Source organism: Lynx canadensis, chromosome B1, assembly GCF_007474595.2.
Source record: "Lynx canadensis isolate LIC74 chromosome B1, mLynCan4.pri.v2, whole genome shotgun sequence".
Lineage (NCBI taxonomy): Eukaryota > Metazoa > Chordata > Mammalia > Carnivora > Felidae > Lynx > Lynx canadensis.
In genome coordinates this window covers 204,777,161-204,784,861 of record NC_044306.2, presented here as the reverse complement: position 1 = coordinate 204,784,861, position 7,701 = coordinate 204,777,161, and the positions used below count along the sequence as shown (strand labels likewise).

Here is a 7,701-nt window from a genome sequence, read left to right as displayed (position 1 = left end):
CTCACGCGTGCTTCCCTTGCGCATGCATGCATTCCTGCTTGCATTCATTCATGCAGCAAAGTGCACGGAGCACTTGCTTTGTGCCTGGTGCTGTTCCAGGTGCTGAGGATACGGTAGCGAGCACAGACCCAAACTTCGCCTTTGTGGGTTCCTCGATCCAGAGGTGGTGTGGAGAGAAAGAGCCGGGCAGGGGTGGGGGGGGGGGGGGGGGGAGGAGTGATGGGAGGACGGAAGCCTGGCCAAACCTTCTGGTCCCCAGTGCCGCTGTTTGCCATTGGCCAGGCAGCTGTCCCAGGAAAGGACTGGGTGGCTCCATGTCCTCAAGGTCAGCTGCAGGCAGCTTTCCCGGGGCCTGTCCCGGACACCCACGCCTGCCAGACTTGGGCCTGCCCTTTCCAGATATACAAAGTAGGGGAGAATCAGCAGCCAAGCCCTTTTTAAAGAGGAAGTCAGCCCTGCCTTGGCTCCAGCCCGCTCTGGGCATATAATCAAGGAAAGCACAAAATTGAGTGAGTGCCCCTCTGCCTGGAGGGGGCCCTCTCCACCTTGGCCGACCCCGTCTTTCCCCCAGGCCAGCTGGAGACATCGCTCAGAGTCCTGCTCAGAGGATGGGCCTCTGGTGGACCAGGAGGTGCTCTGGAATATGCTGACAAACCGGGGGGAGTGAGGACGTGCTCACCATGGCATGGCAATGCATGGCATGGCATGGCATGGCTGGGGCCATGTCTCTGAGGAGGGGACACAGCAGCCGAGGGTGGAAGAGACAGCAGGTAGTGAGCAGGAGGAAGGGCGACCACACCGGGAGCACCTCAGTGGCTCAGGAAGGTACCGGCCTCCCAGTGCCTCACCCCCGCCCCCACACACATCTACCCCTCCCGGTCACAGCCAGGACCTCCTTGTCTCGGGAACATGCCTGTGCCCAAATCTCCCCTTCCGACCTGTTCCTTCTGCTCTCCACTCCCATAGGCTCCGTCTTTCCACCTCATTAAGACGGCTGTGGGGAGGGAGGTGGGACACACCCACTGCCTCCCCTTTCCTTCTGCACCTGGCTGGTGGACAGATCTGCAGTCCAGACCCCTCAGATCCAATCCCACGGCTCACTTCTCTCTCCAGGTACCTCCCCCCGCCCCAACTCTAATGTGTTGGGAGTGTGTACTGATGTGTGTCTCATTAACAAACCTTCAGTGTTACACGTACGTTTGTGTCTTGGATGGTCAGAGGTGAGACTATGCCCAATCTTGAATGCGCCACATTTAGGCTTTCCATTCCTCTAGGATTAAACTCTCACATTGCTTCTAGTTGCCCACCCTACAGACAACCCACGATGTGGACCCTCCTACCAGTCCCTCCAGGACTGTGTGTGAGGATCTGGGAGGTGCATGCCCCACAGTGGAGGGAGTGACCAAAGGGCACCCAGGAAGGAAGAGATAGTGCCTAGAAGAGAAACCCAAATACTTGAGAAGCAGGGAAGATGCTTAAACTTCTCAGTGACCTGAAAAGCCCAAATTAACATAACGAGATGCCCCGTTATACCCATTCGATTGCAGAATTAGGAAGTCAAAAGTTTTGCTGTCGTTTTTTAAGTAATCTCTACCCGCAATGTCTCAAACTCAAGACCCTGAGATTAAGAGTTACATGCTCCACACAGACAGAGCCTGCCAGGTGCCCTACAAGTTTTTGTTTTTAAAAATGTGGATATCCAATTGTCCCAACACCATTTGCTGAAAAGACTATTTCTCAAATGAGCCACCTTTGAACCTTTGTTCAAAATCTGTTGTCCGTATATGTGTGGGTATATCTGTGGACACTTTTGTATCCTGATTTATTCATCTGTCTTTACACCATGCTGTCTTGATTATTATAGTTTGATGATTCATCTTGCAATCAGGTAGTGTTTGTCCTCTGACTTTGTTCTTTTGCAAAGGTATTTGGCTATTTTACACCCTTTGCATTTCCATATGCATTTTAGAATCATTTGTCAATTTCTAGGAAAAAAAATGTGTGGGCATAGAGTTGTTCGCAGTGTTCCTTTATTATTGGTTTTAATGTCCGTGGGATCTGCAGTGATAACCTGTTATTAGTAATTTGTATCCTCTCTTTTATTTTTTTTTTAAATTGAGCTATAATTGACATATATTAGTTCCAAGTGTCCAATATAATGGCTTGATGCTTATATATATTATTCTTTTTTTCTTAGTTAACCTGGCTTGCGACTCATCAATTCTATTGATCCTTTTGAAGACTTAGCTTTGGTTTCATTGATTTTTTTCTATCGATTTCATGTCTTCAACTTCACTCATTCCTACTCTAATTTTTTTAAGTTTATTTTCATTTATTTTGAGAGAGAGGGGAGGGACAGAGAAAGAGGGAGGGAATGAATCCCAAGCAGGTTCCACACTGTCAGCACAGAGCCCAATGTGGGGCTTGAACTCATGAACCCTGAGATCATGACCTGAGCCGAAATCAAGAGCCGCACTTAACCAACTGAGCCACCCAGGTGCCCCTCTGCTCTAATTTGTATTATTTATTTTCTTCTGCTTATGTTGCATTTAATTTGCTCTTCTTTTTCCAGTTTCCTAAGGTAGAATTTAGATTATTGGTTATAGATATTTCTTATTTTCTGATATATGCATTAGATGCTATAAACCTCCCTCTAAGCATTGCTTTCTCTGCATCCCACAAATTTTGATAAGTTGGGTTTCATTTTCATTTAGTTCAAAATATTTTAAAATTTCTCTTGCCATTTCTTCTTTGACTCATGTTATTTACGAGAGTGCTATTTAATCTTCCAAGTATTTGGGGGGACTTTCCAGGCTTCTTTCTTTACTGATTTCTAATTTAATTCCATTGTGGTCAGAGAGCAGATGGTGTACGATTTCTATTCTTTCAAATTTGTTAAGGGGAGTGTTCTGGCCCAGAACGTGAACCGTCTCGGAGCGTTCCACGCGAGCTTACGGAGAATGTGTGTGCTGCCACTGTTGAGTGAAGTGGCCTACAGTCCAATAGAGACTGGATTCAGGACTATGATGGACGGCCTTAACCGTGTCCTTCGTGATTCTCTGCCCCCTGCCAGCGGGGTGTTGAAATGTCCCACCGCAGTAGCGGATTCATCTGTTTCTCTCTTGTCGTTGCCTTGACATCTGTTTTATCTGATATCAACAGAGTGATGCCAGTCTTATTTTTAATCAGCGTTTACATAATATGCCTTTCATCCATTATTTTATTTTTAGCCTTTCTGTGTGTCCTTATGATGTACTTGTGTCTCATATAAACAGCATATAGCTGTGTTGCGTTCGCTTTTTTATTCAAAAAATAAAATCTTTGTTAACTGGGATATTCTGTCCATTATCGTTGAATAAAACTCATTGATACGTTTGTTCTCTCCTTTTGTGTCTTCTTTTGGATTGATTGTTCCTTATTCATTTTATCAATACACACGTTAGTTTAAAAGTTATCAATCAATAAATCCATTTAAAAAAAGAAAAAAGTTATTCACTCTGCCTTTTTGTAGTCGACTCACAAGAAATCACAATGGGTCTGCTTAGCATACTAAAAATGAGTAATACCAACTTCCACTTAGGGCTATATGGTCTACCACATCTAAAGAACTCCCACATCCACCACATCTAAAGAACTGGGCAGAATACGAAACACAGCTTTGCAGGCAGCGGGGAACAGTGATCCTTGAAAGAGGCAAACAACACAGGAAGCTCTACAGTCAGCCCAGGCTACTCCTGGAGGAACTTTCCAGGCTACAGGAGAGGGTCGAGGAGCCCAATAAAGCTAGGCAGTAACCCTGACTTGAAGGGACAGAGTTCAGAGTTTGGGGTGCCCAGGGTGGCTAGCAGTTTGAGGACAGAGTACCAGAGAGAGAGGGAAGGGCTCCGGGTTTTGTGGTTTGCCCTGCAAATCCCCAGCTGAGGGCTGATCGAACATGCATGTGCAGTAACTGATGGGGTTTGAAGTGGTGGTCAAGAAAGAATTCTTGAGACGTCTTCGGTGCAAACAGGTGGTTTTCCTAAAGCCCGGGGACGGGACCCGTGGGCAGAAAGAGCTGCACTGGGGTTATGACAGGTGACTGATTATATACCTTCAGGTGGGGAGCAGGTTAGGGACAGCCTAAGCGTCTGAGGAATTTTGGGAGCAAGGTTTCCAGGACCTTGAGGAGGCTAGCTGCTGTTAAGGTGACTTACTGTTGTCTGGTGAGACAGTCACGAGACCCTTCAGCTGTCCGTCAGGGGGCCATATGCTTGGGGGATGACTGCTAATATATATCATGGGGTGGGGGGTACAGGTAGAGATAAAGGAATTTTCCAAAGAGATTTTTATTTTTTTTTCTTTTTTTATTTTATTTTTTTTTTAAATGTTTATTTATTTTTGAGACAGAGAGAGACAGAGCATGAACAGAGGAGGGGCAGAGAGAGAGGGAGACACAGAATCGGAAACAGGCTCCAGGCTCTGAGCCATCAGCCCAGAGCCTGACGCGGGACTCGAACTCACGGACCGCGAGATCGTGACCTGGCTGAAGTCGGGCGCTTAACCGACTGCGCCACCCAGGCGCCCCCCAAAGAGATTTTTATATGTTAAAGAACACTTACAGGATCGTGGAGGTCGAACTCATGTCCAGCTGAGGTTGCTCTTTGCCTCTGGCAAAGGTCACTCTGCGTGTCTCAAGGACTGGCCAGTGGGCTGTAAGCAGTAAGGGAAATGTAATTTTTTCTTTTGCCTTTGTTTCCCACAAGTGTAACCACCCACAGCTAGGGAAAGAACCACTGCGATGGAAAAGGACGAACAACCCTCAGAGTTCACACGGGTCCAGAGATAGGGTGTGTTCCCACCAGCCATGGTCAAATTGACCTAGACTAAAGATTGTTCTGGGGTGCCTGGGTGGTTCAGTCGGTTGAACATCCGACTGCAGGTCATGATCTCGCGGTTTGTGAGTTCGAGCCCCATATCGGACTCCCTGCTCTCAGCACAGAGCCTGCTTGGGATCTTCTGTCCCTTTCTCTCTGCCTGCCCCTCCCTCCCTCCCTCCCTCCGTTTCTCTCTCTTTCTCTCTCTCTCTTTCTCAAAAATACACATTAAAAAAAAAAGGATTAGATTGTTCTGAGCCCACCTAACAAAATTTAAAAGGAAGACCCAATTCATGTCCAAGTAACTAAACTGCCTTCCAGAACAAGCCCAAATGTATGTACATGAAGGAACAGAAAGTCTCCATGACCCAACATCGTAAAATTCACAATATCTGCCACCCAGTCAAACTTACCATAAATGCAAAGAAGCCTGTAGATACAATTCGTAAAGATGGGAAAAAATCAGTTATTCAGAACTGAACAGGAAAGGACATTGATGATAGAATCAGCAGATGAAGACTTAGAAGTCATAACTGTGTTCCAAATGTTCAGGAAGCTACAAGAAAGATTGAAAATGTAGATGTATACAAGAGGTCCTTAATGATAGAGAACAAACAGTTGATGGAAAGAGGTGGGTGGGGAATGGGCTGGATGGGGGACGGGTACTAAGGAGTGTGCTTGTTGGGGTGAGCACTGGGCATCGTATGTAAGTGATGAATCACTGAATTCTACTCCTGAAATCATTATTGCTCTGTATGTTAACTAACTGAAATTTGAATTTTAAGAGATGAAAAAAAAGGAGATGTATAAAATTGTTGAATCACTACATTGTGTACCTGGGGCTAATATAACACTGCATGTTAACTATGCTGGAATTTTTAAAAATGTTAAGTAGAGGTTTTAAAACACCCAAATGAAATCACATGTCCATATAAAGACACATACATGAGTGTTCGGAACAGCTTTATTTGTAATGGCCAAATACTGGAAATTACCGAAATGTCCATCCGCAAGTGGACGCATAAACAAATTGTGGTTTTCCATACAGTGGAACACGACTCGCTGAAAAAAGGAAGCCCTGGTGATACGCCCAACGATAGAGATAGAACTCAAAATAATGATACTAACTCAAAGAAGACAGGCAAAACATAGAATATATGATTCCACTTACACAAACTTGTAGAGAATGCAAACTAATCTATTAGTTTGAAAGCACATTAGAAATCTATTAGAAAGCACATGGGTTGGCAAGTGGTCTGTGGAGAGGGGCCAGCGAGAGGCAGAGGGAGGGAGTGCCCAGTGATCTTGAAGGTGGTGATGGCATCATAGGTATGCACCTGTGTCAAAACTGATCAACACCAACAGAACCTGTACAAAAGTGATAAAGCAAACAATGCCTGCACCTCCTCTGTAAACACAGGTCTTTGGGGTGTGTTATCTAGAACAATATAACTCCATTGACCCTTGCCTGATTTATTCATTATCATCTGCCTTATTTCTATCCTTTTGTTGTTGTTGAAGGCAGTCATGTTTTCTTTTACTTTTTTTGAAGTTTTTTAAAATGTTTATTTTTGAGAGAGAGAGAGACAGAGCATGAGAGGGGGAGGGGCAGAGAGAGAGGGACACAGAATCGGAAGCAGGCTCCAGGCTCTGAGCTGTCAGCACAGAGCCCGATGTGGGGCTTGAACCCACGGACGGCGAGATCATGACCTGAGCTGAAGTCGGACGCTAAACTGACTGAGCCTCCCAGGTGCCCCAGCAGTCATGTTTTCTTAATGTTTCCCGCCAGATGCTCCTCTTGCCTTGGTCCTGCTTTCTCTCATATCTCGCATCTTCCACGGGGATCTCAGCCTGAACCACAGCCTCGGCATTTCTTTCCTCAGGACCTTCTGTCTCTGTCTGAACATGTCTTTATTTTGCCTCATCTTTTGTTTAAAAATATAAGTAAACTTTACAGTGAGTGCATATAGAAATGTGCACAAATCATAAATGCGCAGTTGAACTTCCACAAAGGAAATGCACTGTGTCTCCAACGTCTGAATCAAGAACTATAGGAGCACCTGTGCAGCTCAGTCGGTTAAGTGTCCAACTTCAGCTCAGGTCATGATCCCACAATTCGTGGGTTCCAGCCCACATCAGGCTCTGTGCTGACAGCTCAGAGCCTGGAGACTGCTTCACATTCTGTGTCTCCCTTTCTCTCTGCCCCCTCCCCTACTCACGCTCTCAATCTCTCAAAAATAAATAAGCATTAAAAAATTAAAAAAAAAAAAAGAATTAGAGTGTTACCCACAGGCTGGAATCATCCCATTGCCCCCTCCTAGGGTAAGCCTTGTCATGTGCTTCTGTTTGCTTGTATTTTGTTGAGGATTTTGCATCAATGTTCATAAGGGATGTTGGTCTGTAGTTTTCTCACAGTGTTCCTGTCTGGCTTTGGTAACAGGGTAATTCTGGCCTCGTAGGATGAGTTGGAAAGTGTTCCAAATTTTTTTGGAAAAGTTTGGGAAGGACTGGTGTTAATTCTTCTTTAAATATTTGACAGAATTCACCTGCGAAGCCGACAGGTCCTGGGCTTTCCTCTGCTGGGAGATTTTTGATTAGTGATTCAGTCTCCATACCAGCCGTAGGTCTATTCAGACCTCCTGTGTCCCTGTGACTTAGTCTCAGCAGGTTCTGTGTTTCCAGGAATTTGTCCGTTTCATCTAAAGGGATCTGATTTGTTGGTGGACGACTGTCCACAATACTTTCTTACCATCCTTCTTATTTCTGTAGAATCGGTAATAATGTTCCTGCTTCGTTTCTGGTTTTGGTAATCTGAGACTTCTCTCTTTGTCTCTCAGTCCATGTATAT

At 45.4% G+C, this 7,701-nt stretch overlaps 1 long non-coding RNA gene across 1 annotated transcript; it reads left to right on the top strand.

The window, feature by feature from the left end:
• The first annotated feature begins 187 nt into the window (after positions 1-187).
• LOC115512890 lies at positions 188-3,376 on the top strand. The gene is made up of 3 exons (XR_003968535.1): positions 188-825; positions 967-1,113; positions 2,901-3,376. It is a non-coding gene; the product is annotated as an uncharacterized LOC115512890 (long non-coding RNA).
• Positions 3,377-7,701: the final 4,325 nt, after the last annotated feature.